Here is a 20,102-nt window from a genome sequence, read left to right as displayed (position 1 = left end):
CATGGCTCACTGCAGCCTCAACCTCCTGGGCTCAAGTGATCTTCCCACTTAAGTCTCCCCAGTAGCTTGGACCACAGGCATGCACCATCACACCCGGGTAATTTTCTTATTTTTTGTAGAGATGGGGTCTCACCATGTTTCTCAGGCTGGTCTTGAACTCCTAGGCTCAAGTGATCCTCCTGCCTCAGCCTCCCAAAGTGCTGGGATTACAGGCATGAGCCACCAAGCCCGGCCTCCAGTTATCTCATACTGTATCAACTAAAACAGCTACACAAAACTCAATTTCTGGAAATACAGACAAATTCCAAGGGATGCAGAAGGTAGAAGGCAGTTTCCCTGGATCTCCCTGATGCTATCACCACAGAATAGGTAGAGAGGCCTATAAAAAGTTCTGTACTGGTGATGGTGGGACAGATACAGTATAAAGCCAATAATAAAGATGGCTTGAAGGTAGTCTTTGCAATAGAGAAGACATACTGTTTTAGGGAAAAGAGTGGGAAGACTTGAGCGATACAGCAGAGAAAACATTGGCAAAAATTTGTATTAGGTGAAAACCCTGTTTCCCAAAGAGCATAGCCATTATTAATTTGAAAATCTCCTGGGCTACCTGCTGAAAATGGCAGATTCCTGGGCTTTCCTCCAGAAGCTCAAAAATCAGCATTGCAGAAGAGGCAGAGGAAGTCTAGGAAATCTGCATTTTTAACTCGTTTCTCAGGTGATTCTCAAAGAAATAGTCTGAGAAGGGGAAGAAGGATGATGTGCCTGGTCATTATCCTACGTGAGTTTAGATCCCATGGAGCACCCAAGAGGATGCCCCTGAATGCATTTGGAAAAACAGGAGTAGATGGTCAGAGCTGGAGTTATAGATCTGGGATGAATCAGAATTTTCTGATAAAATGGAGGCAGGCAATGACAGAGGGAGAAGTTGCTTGTCTACATATTCAAAATCCAAATACTCTCCTATTTTGGAAGAAACTTTACTGTGTGGATCTTGGTGGGAGCAGGTCCCCACCCCTCACTATGGGAGCAAAGAAGTCAGTTATTCCCTCCCCCTACCCTCTAGTGACCAGAATGTAAACACACATCAAGGTGAGGTCAATTAGATGCTTCCACTCAGGACTTGGTGTGTTGAATTGGAGACTCAAAAGATGTAGAAAGAGTTGAGAGATGTCCCAGCAACCACCACTCTAGTGTCAAGGTTCCCACGGTAATGGCCTACCCAGAATCTTACTGGAGTAGGAACTTCTCTTCTGCTAAGCCATTTTCCAAGTCTGGTTTTTCACTGCTGCTAGAATCTATGAGCTACTTATATATATTTCCATAAATTCCCATACTGCCTCAGTTTATAAGATTTGAAGAACCCTAGAGGACAAAAACAGACCCATGATAAATTCCTCTGGATATTAAAAAGAAGTACAAATATATGAGACAGAGAAAGCACATTCAAAAAACAAAGGGTCAAATAATTTCTTGAGATAAGGATTCAGGAGAGCACAATACCACAGAAATTAATACAGAGTTCACTGAAGAAACCGATGTTCTCAGGCTGGCCATTTCCTTTTCTCTCCTCCCAGATTACATTGATAATATTTCTATTTTAAGAATTATCATACAATACTATAATTATTTCTCCCAGTAGACTGTTGGTACCAACAGGGTAAGAACTATCACGTATTCCCTGATAAATCCACAGGCCACTTCCAAGTGCTGTCTGCACACAGCATGTGCTCCAGAAATATGTAATGGAGGCAGGGAAGAAGAAAGGAAAGACTGAGCCTTGAAAAAGGAAAAACAGGTGGAATGGCAGTTCCCCTGGGTGTCCTGAGATACAAACTAAGCCAACCCTGTGGGGTTCCTCTCCCTCCGCATAAAACTTTGCCAAGGCAGTACCTGGGTTCCCACCATGACCTCTTCCTCCTTGGAAAATGTCTTTGCCCCTTTCAAAGATACTCGCCCCTCTCCTCCCCACCAGACACTTTAACATCATTTACACTAATTACGCAGTGGGATAGATTATAATTAGAACTATGAGACCCCTTTCAGACAGCAGAAAAAAGCCAGAAAGTGGAAGAAGGGCTGCTTCTTTCTAGTGAGAAGAGGCCAATAAAGCAGAAGAGTGAAGGCTCATAACTTCCATTCTTGGCTTCCCAGAATGTGTTTATTGATGTTAATCTGTTCTTCTTCTTCCACTGGGTACTAGTTATACGGGCAGCAGAAAACTTGCCTTCTTAGCTCTTAGATCTGCAGACCAAGAAGAGCCAGGTCCTAATCTGATATAGTGACTATTGTATAGCACTCAGTGATCCTGGAATGGGTGCCAGATGCATTGATCAAATTGAACTTTTAGGTTGTCTATGGAAATTTGGAATAAGGAAGTGATATGGTTTGGCTGTGTCCCCACCCAAATCTCATCTCAAATTCCCACAGGTTGTGGGAGGGACCCAGTGGAAGGTAACTGAATCTTGGGAGCAGGTCTTTTCCATGCTGATCACATGATAGTGAATAAGTCTCACGAGATCTGATGGTTTTAAAAAGGGGAGTTTCTCTGCACAAGCTCTCTCTCTCTTTGCCTGCTGCCATCCACATAAGATGTGACTTGCTTCTCCTTGCCTTCCACCATGATTGTGAGGCTTCCTCAGCTGCACGGAACTGTAAATCCAATTAAGCCTCTATCTTTGTAAATTGCCCAGTCTTGGGTAAATCTTTATTAGCAGCATGAAAACGGACTAATATAGAAAATTGGTACCAGTAGAGTGGGGTGTTGCTGAAAATATACCAAAACATGGAAGCGAATTTGGAACTGGGTAACGGGCAGAGGTTGGAACAATTTGGAGGGCTCAGAAGAAGACAGGAAAATGTGGGAAAGTTTGGAACTTCCTAGAGACTTGTTGAATGGCTTTGCCCAAAATGTTGATAGCAATAGGACAATAAAGTCCAGGCTGAGGTGGTCTCAGATGGAGATGAGGAACTTGTTGGGAACTGGAGCAAACGTAACTCTCGCTATGTTTTAGCAAAGAGACTGGTGGCATTTTGCCCCTGCCCTAGAGATTTGTAGGACTTTGAACTTGAGAGAGATGATTTAGGATATCTGGTGAAAGAAATTTCTAAGCAGCAAAGCATTCAAGAGGTAACTTGGGTGCTGTTAAAAGCATTCAGTTTTATAAGGGAAGGAGAACATAAAAGTTTGGAAAATGTGCAGCCTGATAATACAACAGAAAAAAAAATCCCATTTTCTGAGGAGAAGTTAAACCCAGCTGCAGAAATCTGCTTAAGTAACAAGGAGCCAAATGTTAATCCCCAAGACAATAGGGAAAACGTCTCCAGGGCATATCAGAGGTCTTCTGGGCAGCCCCTCCCATCACAGGCCTGGAGGCCTAGGAGGAAAAAATGGTTTCATGGGCTGGGCCCAGGGTCCTTGTGCTGTGTGCAGCCTAGGGACTTGGTGCCCTGCATTGCAGCCGCTCCAGCCATGACCAAAAGGGGCCAAGGTAGAACTTGCCTGAGGCTTCAGAGGGTGCAAGCCCCAAGCCTTTGCAGTTTCCACATGGTGTTGAGCCTACAAATACACAGAAGTCAAGAAATGGGGTTTGGGAACCTCCACCTAGATTTCAGAAGATGTATGGAAATGCCTGGATGCCCAGGCAGAAATTTGCTGCAGGGGCGGGGCTCTCATAGAGAACTTCTTCTAGGGCAGTACAGAAGGGAAATATGGGGTCAGAGCGCCCAAACAGAGTCACCACTGGGGCACCACCTAGTGGAGCTCTGAGAAGAGGGCCACCATCCTCCAGACCCCAGAATGAATGGTAGATCCACTGACAGCTTGCACCATGGGCCCAGAAAAGCCACAGACACTCAACACCAGCCTGTGAAAGCAGCCAGGAGAGAGGCTGTACCCTGCAAAGCCACAGGGGCAGAGCTGCCAAAGACCATGAAAAGCCACCTCTTGCATCAGTGTGACCTGGATGTGAGACATGGAGTCAAAGGAGATCATTTTGGAGCTTTAAGATTTGAACGTCCCACTGGGTTTTAGACTTGCATGAGGCCTGTAGCCACTTTGTTTTGGCCAATTTCTCCCATTTGGAATGGCTGTATTTACTCAATGCTTGTACCCCCATTGTTTCTAGGGAGTAACTAACTTGCTTTTGATTTTACAGGCTCACAAGCAAAAGGAACTTACCTTGTCTCAGATAAGACTTTGGACTGTGGACTTCTGAGTTAATGCTTAAATAATTAAGACTTTAAGGGACTGTTGGGAAGGCATGATTGGTTTTGAAATGTGAGGACATGAGATTTGGGAGGGGCCAGGGACTAAATGATATGGTTTGGCTGTGTCTCCACCCAAATCTCATCTCAAATTCCCACCTGTTGTCAGAGGACCTGATGGGAGGTAACTGAATCATGGGGGCAGGCCTTTACCATGCTGATCTCTTGATAGTGAATAAGTCTCATGAGATCTGATGGTTTTTAAAAGGGGAGTTTCCCTGCACAAGCTCTCTCTTTGCCTGCCACCATCCATGTAAGATGTAACTTGCTCCTCCTTGCCGTCCACCATGATTGTGAAACCTCCCCAGCCATGTGGAACTGTTAAGTCCATTAAATCTCTTTATTTTGTAAATTGCCCAGTCTTGGGTATGTCTTTACTAGCAGTGCAAAAGTGGACTAATAGGGGGGGTAAATAGATATTCAGTGATCAAAAGAGCAGGCTGAGGCAAAGACAATACTGTTGTCCCAAATATTCCATTTTTCTCACACATTTCCTGGTGCCCTTCCAATTAATCATGACCATAGACTACTTCAGGCTAACAAAATATGAGCAGAAGGGAGGGGGTCAATCTTCAATTTCCATTCTCCCAATGAGGAATATGAATAAAGATCATCTTTTGGACCCATGGATAGTAAGTTTTCAGGAAGAATGGAGAGACAGAAGAAGCTGAGGCAGTTGAAAGGCCTTCATTTCTCCTGCTGGCAGGGCTAAGGAGGAAGATGTGCTTTCCACATGAAGGAGCTGTAAGATGGTCAGCTTGGGCCTTTGTGTACATGCAGCAGAATGCCCTGCTGACCAGTGATGGACATGTACTATGAGTGACAAATGAGTGGTGTTGTTTCAAGACTCTGGAATTTGAGGATTCATTTTTTTAAATTGCAGCATAATGTATCCTGTCCAAGTCACACTGCAGTCTTCTTTTTCCTCTTTGATAAGGTTCACACTGTACATATCTTTAATGGATGGCTGTTTTTGAACAACAGTGTATTAGTTTGTTTTCATGCTACTGATAAAGACATACTCAAGTCTGGGTAATTTACAAAAGAAAGAGGTTTAATTGGACTTACAGTTCCATGTGGATGGGGAAGCCTCACAATCATGGTAGAAGGCAAGGAAGAGCAAGTCACATCTTACATGGATGGCAGCAGGCAAAGAGAGAATGCGCAAGACATGAAAGTGGAAACCCTTGATGAAATCATCAGCTCTCATGAGACTTATTCACTACCATGAGAACAGTATGGGAGAATCCACCCCCATGATTCAATCATCTCCCACCTGGTCCCTCCAACAGCATGTGGGAATTATGGGAACACAATTCAAGGTGAGATTTGGGTGGGGACACAGAGCCAAATTATATCAAACAGTAATGAATATTACAGTCCCAATCCTGCCTAAAAGATTTCAAAACAACATTGCAGTCACTCTAAGCCACTTTGTACCATGTACTTTTGTCACTCCTTGAGAAAAATTCTTCAAATGCATTACAGAAAGCTTTAAACTAGATTTGGTAAGAAAATGGTGAAGAAAGTCCCTCAGATTTCAGGGCCAGATATCCAGGATTCTTAAATATTCTCAAAGGCATATGCTTTTTTTTTTTTAATAATGAAACAGGGCACCCAGTTTTCCATCTTGTTTTATGGGAAGTTGAGCATTTGTTGGTTTATAATTGCACAAATTCCTTGATCTCAAATATGACTGTTTTCTCCTGTGCACAGAAAGAAGGACAGATCTCCCAGTCTTGGTCAACAAGTACCAAATATTCCACAGTGTTCTCAGTGTATCAAAGAAGGTCTTTGCCATTTGAGTAAAATTAGAATTATGCCATAGGCCATGTAGGGCCCTGTATTGGGGATAGAGGATGAAGGGAGTAATACTCACTGGTTCTGAACATCTAAGATGCTAGTTCTCTGATGTTCCCAAATCTAAAACTGTTTTGCAGCTGCATTTGATGATTTGCTTTCCTCAGGGCAGTCTTATTCCCAACACCAAGCATTCAGAATCTTATAATAAACAGGAACAGTGTACTGAAGTTATAATATACTCTAATTTTAATGAAGACTATGAATTAAGGTCATATTTTGGATCTGCAAATAGTGTATTTTTAGGGAGAAACAAGAAATAAGTTATACATGAAAAGGGGTGTGCAAGTATAGAAGGGGAAGGGGAAAGGACATTGCCAGAAGGAGGCAAAGAGTGCAGGAGGGTATACAGGGATAGTGGAGGCACGCACATATGTGGGGTACATGTAGGTGGGGGTTTGCACCACAGAAAAGCTATCAGCTATTCACTGTTTATCCCACGAGAAGCAGGTAGTGAGAGGTGACAGCGTGCTGGCAGCCCTCACAGCCCTCGCTCGCTCTCGGTGCCTCCTCGGCCTTGGTGCCCACTCTGGCCGCACTTGAGGAGCCCTTCAGCCTGCCACTGCACTGTGGGAACCCCTTTCTGGGCTGGCCAAGGCCGGAGCCGGCTCCCTCAGCTTGCAGGGAGGTGTGGAGGGAGAGGCATGGGCGGGAAATGGGGCTGTGTGCGGCGCTTGTGGGCCAGCCTGAGTTCCGGGTGGGTGTGGGCTCGATGGGCCCCGCACTCAGGCAGTGAGGGGCTTAGCACCTGGGCCAGCAGCTGCTGTGCTTGACTTCTCACCGGGCCTTAGCTGCCTCCCCATAGGGCAGGGCTTGGGGCCTGCAGCCCACCATGCCTGAGCCTCCCCACCCGCTGCCATGGGCTCCTGCGTGGCCTGAGCCTCCCCAACAAGCACTGCCCCCCGCTCCATGGCACCCAGTCACATCGACCACCCAAGGGCTGTGGAGTGCAGGCGCATGGCGTGGGACTGGCAGGCAGCTCCACCTGTGGCCCCGGTGTGGGATCCACTGGGTGAAGCCAGCTGGGCTCCTGAGTCTGGTGGGGACTTGGAGAATCTTTATGTCTAGCTAAGGGATTGTAAATGCACCAATCAGCACTCTGTATCTAGCTCAGGGTTTGTGAATGCACCAATCAGCACTCCGTATCTAGTTAGTCTGGTGGGGACTTGGAGAATCTTTATGTCTAGCTAAGGGATTTTGAATGCACCAATTGGCACTCTGTATCTAGCTCAAGGTTTGTAAATGCACCAATCAGCACTCTGTGTCTAGCACAGGGTTTGTAAATACACCAGTCGACACTCTGTATATAGCTAATCTAGTGGGGACGTGGAGAACTTTTGTGTCTAGCTCAGGGATTGTAAGCGCACCAATCAGCACCCTGTCAAAACGGACTGATCAGCTCTCTGTAAAACAGACCAATTGGCTCTCTGCAAAATGGACCAATCAGCAGGATGTGGGTGGGGCTAGATAAGAGAATAAAAGCAGGCTGCCCGAGCCAGCAGTGGCAACCTGCTCGGGTCCCCTTCCACACTGTGGCAGCTTTGTTCTTTCACTCTTTGCAATAAATCTTGCTACTGCTCACTCTTTGGGTCCACACTGCCTTTATGAGCTGCAGCACTCACTGTGAAGGTCTGCAGCTTCACTGCTGAAGCCATTGAGACCCTGAACCCACCGGGACGAATGAACAACTCCAGACGCGCTGCCTTAAGAGCTGTAACACTCACTGCGAAGGTCTGCAGCTTCACTCCTGAGCCAGTGAGACCACAAACCCACCAGAAGGAAGAAACTCCAAACACATCCAAACTTCAGAAGGAACAAACTCCAGACATGCTGCCTTTAAGAACTGTAACACTCACCGCGAGGGTCCGCAGCTTCATTCTTGAAGTCAGTGAGACCAAGAACCCACAATTCCAGACACATTTTGGCAACCATGAAGGGACTTTCACCTATTGCTGAGTGGTGAGACCATCACCTATTGCTGAGCGGCAAGACAATTGCCTATTGCCAAGCAGTGAGTACCATCAGACACCTTTCGCTTGCTATTCTGTCCTATTTTTCCTTAGAATTTGGGGGCTAAATACCAGGCACTTGTCAGCCATTTAAAAGCGACTAGCATGGCCGCCGGACTAAAGACATGGGTATCAGGCTTTTTGGGAAAGGGCTCTCTAACAACCCCCAACTCTTCGGAGTTGGGAGCATTGGTTTGCCTCGAACCGGCTTCCACTTTTCCTGTACTTCTGGGCTGAGCCGAGGGTTGACAGAGAGGAAAGCCATGCAGCTTCGGGGTCCCGACAACAAGTTGGCTGATGCTGTGGCCATGAGCGGAACTCTCAAAGGCGTGTTGCCCAAGTGAGACTCGCCCCTCTGTCCTATCTATCCTGACCCTTGCCCCCTGGGTCCTAATGCCTGCCAGACAAACTTCCTCTTGCCTCTCTTCTCCGAGGTTAGTCCCGCTTCTAAAAATTGCTACCTGTCTCTGGTGCTTTTCTAGTTTCTTCTATAAGAATGATTTCTAGTATAAACTCCAGGACTCCGTTACCTTCTTTAGGCACCTGGGCTCACCAATCAGAAAGACATAATTTTTGCCCAAAGCCCCATTGTACTGGGGACTACCTGGAATTTTAGGATCCCTCCTCAGACTAATAGGCCTAAAAACACCTATTCCTGAAGCTAGGATATGGGGAGACTCAGAAATTGTATCCTTCCTATTCATATAAGTGAGGACAAAAGGTGTCACTATTCCAACCCTGGAGATCCCTTCCCTCCCTCAGGGTGTGGCCCTCCACTTCATTTTTGGGGCATAACACCTTTATAGGACAGGGGTAAAGTCCCAATACTAACAGGAGAATGCTTAGGACTCTAGCAGGTTTTCGAGAATGTGTCGGTAAGGGCCACTAAATCCGATTTTTCTTGGTCGGTCCTCCTTGTATACTAGGAGGACAGGCAAGGGTGCAGGTTTTTGAGAATGCATCGGTAAGGGCCACTAAATCCGACCTTCCTCGGTCCTCCATGTGGTCTGGGAGGAAAACTAGTGTTTCTGCTGCTGCGTTGGTGAGCACAACTATTCCGATCAGCAGGGTCCGGGGACCGTTGTGGGTTCTTGGGCAGGGGGAAAAACAAAACAAATCAAAACCATGGGCAGTTTTATCTTTCAGATGGGAAACACTCAGGCATCAACAGGCTCACCCTTGAAATGCATCCTAAGCTATTGGGACCAATTTGACCCACAAACCCTGAAAAAGAGGTGGCTCACTTTTTTCTGCACTATGGCTTGGCCCCAATATTCTCTCTCTGATGGGGAAAAATGGCCACCTGAGGGAAGTACAAATTACAATACTATCCTGCAGCTTGACCTTCTCTGTAAGAGGGAAGGCAAATGGAGTGAAATACCTTATGTCCAAGCTTTCTTTTCATTGAGGGAGAATACACAATTATGCAAAGCTTACAATTTACATCCCACAGGAGGACCTCTCAGCTTACCCCCATATCCTAGCCTCCCTATAGCTCCCCTTCCTATTAATGATAATCCTCCTCTAATCTCCCCTGCCCAGAAGGAAATAAGCAAAGAAATCTCCAAAGGACCACAAAGACCCCCGGGTTATCAGTTATGTCCCCTTCAAGCTGTAGGAGGAGGGGAATTTGGCCCAACCCGGGTACATGTCCCCTTCTCCCTCTCTGATTTAAAGCAGATCAAGGCAGACCTGGGGAAGTTTTCAGATGATCCTGATAGGTACATAGATGTCCTACAGGATCTAGGGCAAACCTTTGACTTCGCTTGGAGAGATGTCATGCTACTGTTAGATCAAACCCTGGCCTTTAATGAAAAGAATGCAGCTTTAGCTGCAGCCTGAGAGTTTGGAAATACCTGGTATCTTAGTCAGTAGATGATAGAATGACAGCTGAAAAAAGGGAAAAATTCCCTACCAGTCAGCAAGCCATCCCCAGTATGGATCCCCACTGGGACCCTGACTCAGATCATGGGGACTGGAGTCATAAACATCTGTTGACCTGGGTTCTAGAAGGACTAAGGAGAATTAGAAAAAAGCCCATGAATTATTCAATGATGTCCACCATAACTCAGGGAAAGGAAGAAAATCCTTCCTTCCTCAAGCGGCTATGAGAGGCCTTAAGAAAATATACTCCCCTGTCACCTGAATCACTCGAGGGTCAATTGATTCTAAAAGATAAGTTTATTACCCAATCAGCTGCAAATATCAGGAGAAAGCTCCAAAAGCAAGCCCTGGGCCCTGAACAAAATCTTAGAGGCATTATTAAACCTGGAAACCTCGGTGTTCTATAATAGGGACCAAGAGGAACAGGCCCAAAAGGAAAAGTGAGATTGGAGAAAGGCCACAGCCTCAGTCGTGGCCCTCAGACAAACAAACCTTGGTGGTTCAGAGAGGACAGAAAATGGAGCAGGCCAATCACCTGGTAGGGCTTGTTATCCGTGTGGTTTACTAGGACACTTTAAAAAAGATTGTCCAACGAGAAACAAGCTGCCCCCTCGTCCATGTCCACTATGCCGAGGCAATCACTTGAAGGTGCACTGCCCCAGAGGATGAAGGTTCTCTGGGTCAGAAGCCCCCAACCAGATGATCCAACAACAGGACTGAGGGTGCCTGGGGCAAGCACCAGCTCATGTCATCACACTTACTGAACCCCGGGTATGTTTAACTATTGAGGGCCAGGAAATTGACTTCCTCCTGGACACTGGCACAGCCTTCTCAGTGTTAATCTCCTGTCCTGGATGACTGCCCTCAAGGTCCACTACCATCCAAGGAATCCTGGGACAGCCTGTAACCAGGTATTTCTCCCACCTCCTCAGTTGTAATTGGGAGACTTTGCTCTTTTCACATGCCTTTCTTGTTATGCCTGAAAGTCCCACACCCTTATTAGGGAGGGATATATTAGCCAAGGCTGGAGCTATTATCTACATGAATATGGGGAACAAGTTACCCATTTGTTGTCCCCTACTTGAGGAGGGAATCAACCCTGAAGTCTGGGCATTGGAAGTACAATTTGGAGGGGCAAAAAATGCCCGCCCAGTCCAAATCAGGTTAAAAGATCCCACCACTTTTCCTTATCAAAGGCAATATCCCTTAAGGCCTAAAGCTCATAAAGGATTACAGAATATTGTTAAACATTTGAAAGCTCAAGGCTTAGTAAGGAAATGCAGCAGTCCCTGCAACACCCCAATTCTAGAAGTACAAAAACCGAATGGTCAGTGAGGACTAGTGCAAGATCTTAGACTCATCAATAAGGCAGTTATTCCTCTATATCCAGTTGTACCCAACCCCTATACCCTGCTCTCTCAAATACCAGAGGTACAATTTGGAAGGGCAAAAAATGCCCACCCACTCCAAATCAGGTTAAAAGATCCCACCACTTTTCCTTATCAAAGGCAATATCCCTTAAGGCCTGAAGCTCATAAAGGATTACAGAATATTGTTAAACATTTGAAAACTCAAGGCTTAGTAAGGAAATGCAGCAGTCCCTGCAACACCCCAATTCTAGAAGTACAAAAACCGAATGGTCAGTGGGGACTAGTGCAAGATCTTAGACTCATCAATGAGGCAGTAATTCCTCTATATCCAGTTGTACCCAACCCCTATACCCTGCTCTCTCAAATACCAGAGGAAGCAGAATGGTTCACGGTTCTGGACCTCAAGGATGCCTTCTTCTGTATTCCCCTGCACTCTGACTCCCAGTTTCTCTTTGCCTTTAAGGATCCCACAGACCACACATCCCAACTTATGTAGACGGTCTTGCCCCAAGGGTTTAGGGATAGCCCTCATATGTTTGGTCAGGCACTGGCCCAAGATCTAGGCCACTTCTGAAGTCCAGGCACTCTGGTCCTTCAATATGTGGATGATTTACTTTTGGCTACCAGTTCAGAAGCCTCGTCCCAGCAGGCTATTGTAGATCTCTTGAACTTTCTAGCTAATCAAGGGTACAAGGTGTCTAGGTCAAAGGCCCAGCTTTGCCTACAGCAGGTCAAATATCTAGGCCTAATCTTAGCCAGAGGGACCAGGGCCCTCAGCAAGGAATGAATACAGCCTATACTGGCTTATCCTCACCCTAAGACATTAAAACAGTTGCAGGGGTTCCTTGGAATTACCACCGTTTGCTGACTATGGATCCCTGGATACAGTGAGATAGCCAGACCCCTCTATACTCTGATCAAGGAAACCCAGAGGGCAAATACTCATCTAGTAGAATGGGAATCAGAGGCAGAAACAGCCTTCAAAACCTTAAAGCAGGCCCTAGTACAAGCTCCAGCTTTAAGCCTTCCTACAGGACAAAACTTCTCTTTATACATCCCAGAGATTGCTGGGATAGCTCTTGGAGTCCTTACGCAGACTCGTGGGAGAACCCCACAACCAGTGGCATACCTAAGTAAGGAAACTGATGTAGTAGCAAAAGGCTGGCCTCACTGTTTAAGGGTAGTTGCAGCAGCGGCCGTCTTAATGTCAGAGGCTATCAAAATAATACAAGGAAAGGATCTCACTGTCTGGACTACTCATGATGTAAATGGCATACTAGGTGCCAAAGGAAGTTTATGGCTATCAGACAACTGCCTACTTAGATACCAGGCACTACTCCTTGAGGGACCGGTGCTTCAAATATGCATGTGTGTGGCCCTCAACCCTGCCGCTTTTCTCCCAGAGGATGGGGAACCAATCGAGCTGGCTGCCAACAAATTACAGTCCAGACTTATGCCACCCAAGATGATCTCTTAGAAGTCCCCTTAGCTAATCCTGACCTTAACCTATATACCAATGGAAGTTCATTTGTGGAGAATGGGATATGAACGGCAGGTTATGCCATAGTTAGTGATGTAACCATACTTGAAAGTAAGCCTCTTCCCCCAGGGACCAGTGCCCAGTTAGCAGAACTAGTGGCACTTACCCGAGCCTTAGAACTGGGAAAGGGAAAAAGAATAAATGTGTGTACAGATAGCAAGTATGCTTATCTAATCCTACATGCCCGTGCTGCAATATGGAAAGAGAGGGAGTTCCTAACCTCTGGGGGAACCGCCATTAAATACCACAAGGAAATTATAGAGTTATTGCACGCAATGCAAAAACACAAGGAGGTGGCAGTCTTACACTGCCAAAGCCATCAAAATGAGAAGGAGAGGGGAGAAGAGCAGCATAAGTGGCTGGCAGAAGTAGGGAAAGACCAGCAAGAAGGAAAGAAAAAAAGAGAAAGTCAGAGAAAGAAAAAAAGAGAGGAAGAAACAAAGAAGAAGTTGAAGAGAGAAAGAAGTAGTAAGGAAAAAACAGTGTACCCTATTCCTTTAAAAGCCAGGGTAAATTTCTGTCTACCCAGCCAAGGCATATTCTTCTTATGTGGAACATCAACCTATATCTGCCTCCCCACTAACTGGACAGGCACCTGCACCTTAGTCTGTCTAAGTCCCAACATTAACATTGCCCCAGGAAATCAGACCTTCTCAGTACCCCTCAAAGCTCAAGTCCATCAGTGCAGAGCCATACAACTAATATCCCTATTTATAGGGTTAGGAATGGCTACTGCTACAGGAACTGGAATAGCCGGTTTATCTACTTCATTATCCTACTACCACATACTCTCAAAGGATTTCTCAGACAGTTTGCAAGAAATAATGAAATCTATTCTTACTTCACAATCCCAATTAGACTCTTTGGCAGCAGTGACTCTCCAAAACTGCCGAGGCCCAGACCTCCTCACTGCTGAGAAAGGAGGACTCTGCACCTTCTTAGGGGAAGAGTGTTGTTTTTACACTAACCAGTCAGGGATAGTACGAGATGCCACCCGGCATTTACAGGAAAAGGCTTCTGATATCAGACAATGCCTTTCAAACTCTTATACCAACCTCTGGAATTGGGCAACATGGCTTCTCCCATTTCTAAGTCCCATGGCAGCCATCTTGCTGTTACTCGCCTTTGGGCCCTTTATTTTTAACCTCCTTGTCAAATTTGTTTCCTCTAGAATTGAAGCCATCAAGCTACAGATGGTCTTACAAATGGAACCCCAAATGAGTTAAACTAACAACTACTACCGAGGACCCCAGACCGACCCACTGGCATTTCCACTGGCCTAGAGAGTTCCCCTCTGGAAGACACTACAACTGCAGGGCCCCTTCTTTGCCCTTATCCAGCAGGAAGTAGCTAGAGCGGTCATCGGCCAAATTCCCAACAGCAGTTGGGGTGTCCTGTTTAGAGGGGGGATTGAGAGGTGACAACGTGCTGGCAGCCCTCGCAGCCCTCACTCGCTTTCAGCGCCTCCTCGACCTTGGCACCCACTCTGGCCACGCTTGAGGAGCCCTTCAGCCTGCCACTGCACTGTGGGAGCCCCTTTCGGGGCTGGCCAAGGCCAGAGCCAGCTCCCTCAGCTTGCAGGGAGGTGTGGAGGGAGCGATGCAGGCACTGGGGCTGCGCACGGTGCTTGAGGGCCAGCATGAGTTCCAGGCGGGTGTGGGCTCGGCGGGCCCCACACTTGGGCAGTGAGGGGCTTAGCACCTGGGCCAGCAGCTGCTGTGCTCAACTTCTCGCCGGGCCTTAGCTGCCTCCCCATGGGGCAGGGCTTAGGACCTGCAGCCCGCCATGCCTGAGCCTCCCCCACCACTGCCGTGGGCTCCTGCGTAGCCCAAGCTTCCCCGACAAGCACCACCCCCTGCTCCACGGCACCCAATCCCATTGACCACCCAAGGGCTGAGGAGTGCGGGCGCATGGCGCGGGACTGGCAGGGAGCTCCACCTGTGGCCCCGGTGTGGGATCCACTGGGTGAAGCCAGCTGGGCTCCTGAGTCTGGTGGGGACTTGGAGAATCTTTATATCTAGCTAAGGGATTGTAAATACACCAATCGGCACTCTGTATCTAGCTCAAGGTTTGTAAATGCACCAATCAGCACTCTGTGTCTAGCACAGGGTTTGTAAATACACCAATCGACACTCTGTATCTAGCTAATCTAGTGGGGATGTGGAGAACTTTTGTGTCTAGCTCAGGGATTGTAAGCGCACCAATCAGCACCCTGTCAAAATGGACCAATCAGCTCTCTGTAAAACAGACCAATCGGCTCTCTGCAAAATGGACCAATCAGCAGGATGTGGGTGGGGCCAGATAAGAGAATAAAAGCAGGCTGCCCAAGCCAGCAGTGGCAACCTGCTTGGGTCCCCTTCCACACTGTGGAAGCTTTGTTCTTTCGCTCTTTGCAATAAATGTTGCTACTGCTCACTCTTTGGGTCCACACTGCCTTTGTGAGCTGTAACACTCACGTGAAGGTCTGCAGCTTCACTCCTGAAGCCATTGAGACCACGAACCCACCAGAAGGAAGAAACTCTGAACACATCTGAACCTCAGAAGGAACAAACTCCGGACACACCGCCTTTAAGAACTATAACGCTCACTGCGAGGGTCCGCAGCTTCATTTTTGAAGTCAGTGAGACCAAGAACCCACCAATTTCGGACACAGTAGGATACTGCGGGAGTTGCTTACATACATCATCTCATTTAATCTTCCCATTAGCTGATAAGACTGATATTTTGTTTTATATGAAAAAAACTGAGATTAAGATGAATATGTTCAGAAATGCAATGCAAAACTAAGTCTTCCCTACTGCAAAGCGCAAATTCTTTTCTTCAGCATTTGATAAATTATATTTTTGAGAGTCTTATATATATCGAATATCATTAATTTTCCCCTACCAATATACAGTTCATGTTGTGCCCTTCTCCAAGCTAAATCAGGTATGCCTCCTGCCCAAATTCTACATGGGATGAATTACATGAGCACATCTATAAAAGGACAATTTTACACTTATAGCTACATGTGCATAGAAGAAGTCAAAACTGAGTGTTGGGTTCATCAAGACTGTTTCCAATCAGATGAAGTCACTGAACAGCCATGAACTTTCAGCAAGCCAACATCCCAAGCTGATAAAGGACTCAGAATTGTGAGTAATCTGGTATGTCAGAACCTCAGTGTACCAAAGTACAGATTACTTTCTAAAATGGGACATGATTAAGCCAAACATGTATGGACAAGAACTCATTTTGTTCCATTCAGAGAGGGAGTTTTCAATCACTACTTAGTATAACCACCTTGAAGCCCTTTTCTAGTGAATAAAGTCTTTTGATCCTCACCATGACCCCCTCCCATTAAGTATTCAGTGAATTTTGTTGACAGTGTATACTCCTTTGTCTGGCAGGCAAGTAAACAAACTCAGAAGAGAGAGAGAGAGTAAGAGTGTGTGAGTGTGTGTCTGTGTGTGTGTGTGTGTGTGTGTGTGTGTGTAACATTCTGGTGGACTTTGTTTTATTCAGAGACATATCTGATTACTCTTCTCCATCTTGAATAAGGAGGTGGGCTTCTAAAATGTTTGCTCTTTCGTAAATTGTTAGCCTTCATGAACAGTTAAGAATCTTGAATCCTTAATATACATTATCCTGAGACACATGCCCCAGGCAGTTCAGGGCATACCTGAGACATAGCTGTCTAAGATACTGGCTTCGGTCAGGCCAGAAGTAGCTGATTCCAGCTCTTTCAGTTGAAGCTGATGCTTTGGAAGTGATTATATTCCCTTTATGGAACTTCCAAGGAAAACTCTTCCTGCATTTACCTCTCCCAGACATAAGTCACAGAACTCCACCATCTGTGACAGAAAAATCCCAGCTATTGGCTATGAATTATTTTAATGCTGAGATAAAGGCTTAGAAGGGAACCAGCACCTGTCCAGCATCCTCTGTGATTAACATAACACGGAACACCTGCTAGACCATGGCGGCTATTCCAGTCCAAGTTTTATTTTATTTTTTTAATCATTCCCACATGCCTCCAAATAAGCAAGCCAGTACTATTTTCAGAAAGCAAGATTATGCACTATGACAGGGCATTCATTCAGAAGTAAGTAGACATTTGCCAAGAACCTAAGTCAGGCACTAAGCTAGGCTGAGAGATGAAAATGTGAATAAGATGTTGAGGTTACTGCCCTTGAGGAGATGAAGACATCTCCATCAGGTGTGTAAGTCAAATAAAGACACTCTATAATAGCGTTATAAGAACATAATAAAATCATATCCTGTAGCAACTAATACTCAGGTCTGGTAAAATTTAACAGAGGAACTGGTAATTGAGTTGAGTCTTGAGGAACAAGCAGGATTTGGAAAGATGGAAGATACAGGGTAATAAAGTCATCCTAGACAAAGACAAGAGCATGTGCAATGCAGTAAGACATGAAAAAGTATGGATATGGTCAAGAGGTGGCACGCTGTCTTGAGTTACTAGAAGTGGGTGAGGTGTGGGTAGGAGATTGTCATGAAGTCTGCTTGTAATGTACTAAGTATGCTAAACTAATGAGTTTGAACTTTATCCTGTACACAGTGGAGAACTAGTCAACATGTATAGTTTGTGGGCACTTCATCTTCCAGCCAAAATGGGCAAACAGAAACCAGATTTACCCTACCATCCCAAACAATTAGAACACTTTACAAAATATGTAAAACAATGGTTTTCAGATATTGCACAACAGCCAGTACAAGACAATCATTCTTGAGAAAAAGGAAACAAGATGAGCCCACAATTACTGTGGCTTATTGTCTAGAGGAAAGTTCCAGATTTCAGGCCAGAGGGTGGTCTAGCTGAGTTGAGGATAACGAATTGAGAATTTGGGAAGATGAAGGTGGGTACTGGGAAGGAGAGCACCACCCGGAGAGGAGCTGAAGGAGAGAAGGATGGAGCAAGAGAACCCTCAGCTGGGTACTAATTACTACGTGTGTGAGGAAACTACCCTAGCCAGGAAAGAACCAATGAAAAAGAAAAGGTAAAATAACCAGTGAAGTTCACACAGGGCCAGGAATAGTTTGGATTTCTACCAGCCAGAGTGGAAGGACATTGTAATTCATGGGGCATTGGGTGGAGTATTTAGAAGATATTGCTTTAGCAGTAGGGAAAATTAGCCTTAGATGGAAGACCTCTCTATCTTAAAAATCTTAAAAGTGTCTTGAAAAGGTGATAGTACTTCCAAGTAACAGGATACAGAACAAGGACACAAACACACACACACTTACATATACACACACACCTTCTCACACAGTAAATCTGGTAAGGTAAAATTCACAATGTTACAATGTCTAGCCTCTAATAAAACACTTCCAACTATGCAAAGCAGCAGAAAAAAATGAGCCATAATCTGGACAAAAGTATTGATAGAAATAGATATAAAAATAGTAGACAAGGGCATTAAAGCAGTTACATAATTTTATTTCATCTATTCTAGAAGATAAAGGAGAATATTTGCATGTTTAGACACTGAAGATATAAAACACCCAAATCAAATGTCTAGGGATGAAAAAAATTAATGTCTGAGATGACAAACTGGATATAATAACTACAGACACTGAAGAAGAAAAAAATACAAAACTTGAAGCTATAGCAATAGAAACTCTCCAAAATGAAACACAGAGACAAAAAACATGAACAGCATTAGGGAACCATAAGGCAACTTCAAAAGGCTAATATATGTAAAATTGGTGGCCCCAAAGGGAGAGAGAGAAGGATGGAAAAAAATATTTGAAGAAATAATCAATGAAAAAAATTTCCTAATTTGATGGAAACTATAAACTCACAAATCCAAGAAGCCAAATGAATCCCAAACACAAGACACATAAAACTACACTAAGGCACGTCATAAACTATTTAAAATCAGTGATAAAGAGAAAATATTAAAATCAACTAGAGACAAAAAGTCACCTGTGGGGAGAAACAAAGATAAGAATGGTGATAGCAGCTTTCTTTTTAGTGGCAATATATAAGATAGAAGAAAATGGACCAACATCTTTATAGTAGTATTCAAGAAACAACAAAACGTATCAGCATAGAATTCTATACCCAGCTTTCAGAAATGAAGACAAAATAAACACTATTCACAAATATAAAAGCTGAAAGAAATTACCACCAGATTTTTACTACAAGAAATCTTGAAGACATTGCTTTAACATGGAAAATGATATCCTTTGGATTTATCCAAAGGATAGAGCACTGGAAATGATAAATATGTAAGTAAATACAGAATACTGTTTTTCCTTATTTTGAAAACATTTTTTAAAGATAACTGACCATTGAAATAAAAAATAACAATGTGTTGTGGGGTTTATAACACGTAGAAGAAAACTGTATAATGATAGCACGAAGGCGGAGAGGGAGACACAGAAGTCTAATGTTGTCTGTAATCCCAGCACTTTGGGAGACCAAGGCAGGCAGATCACCTAAGGTCAGGAGTTCAAGACCAGCCTGGCCAACATAGTGAAATATCGTCTCTACTGAAAATACAAAAATTAGCCAGGTGTGGTGGTACACACCTGTAATCCCAGCTACTCGGGAGGCTGAGCTGGGAGAATCACTTGAACCCAGGAGGCACAGGTTGCAGTGAGCTGAGATGGCACAACTGCACTTCAGCCTGGGTGAATGAGCGAGACTCTGCCTCAAAAAAAAAAAAAGAAGTCTAATGTTGTAAAGGCTCTTATATTTCAATGAAGTGATTTAACGTCACTTTAAGGCACATTCTGATAAATTAAACATATATCCTGTAAGTCCTAATGCAATCACTAAAAAAAATCAATGAATTTTATAAACCAATAATATACTAATAAGCCAACAAATGAGATAAAATTGAGTCATAAAAATACTCCATGACTCAAAAATAAGGAGAAAAGAGGAAATAAGAACAGGTGTGACAACTAGAAAAAGAACACTAAGATAATAAATTTAAACTCAACTATATCAATTTTTTTTTTGAGACAGAATCTCACTCTGTCACCAGGCTGGAGTGCAGTGGAGCGATCTCGGCTCACTGCAACCTCCACCTCCCGGGTTCAAGCGATTCTCCTGCCTCTGCCTCCCGAGTAGCTGGAACTACAGGCTCACAACACCATGCCCAGCTAATTTTTGTGTTTTTAGTAGAGACGGAGTTTCACCATATTGGCCAGGAGTTTCACCAT

The sequence above is a fragment of the Pongo pygmaeus genome, chromosome 6 (assembly GCF_028885625.2).
Source record: "Pongo pygmaeus isolate AG05252 chromosome 6, NHGRI_mPonPyg2-v2.0_pri, whole genome shotgun sequence".
In the NCBI taxonomy this organism is placed as follows: Eukaryota; Metazoa; Chordata; class Mammalia; order Primates; family Hominidae; genus Pongo; species Pongo pygmaeus.
This window is presented reverse-complemented; position numbering follows the sequence as displayed.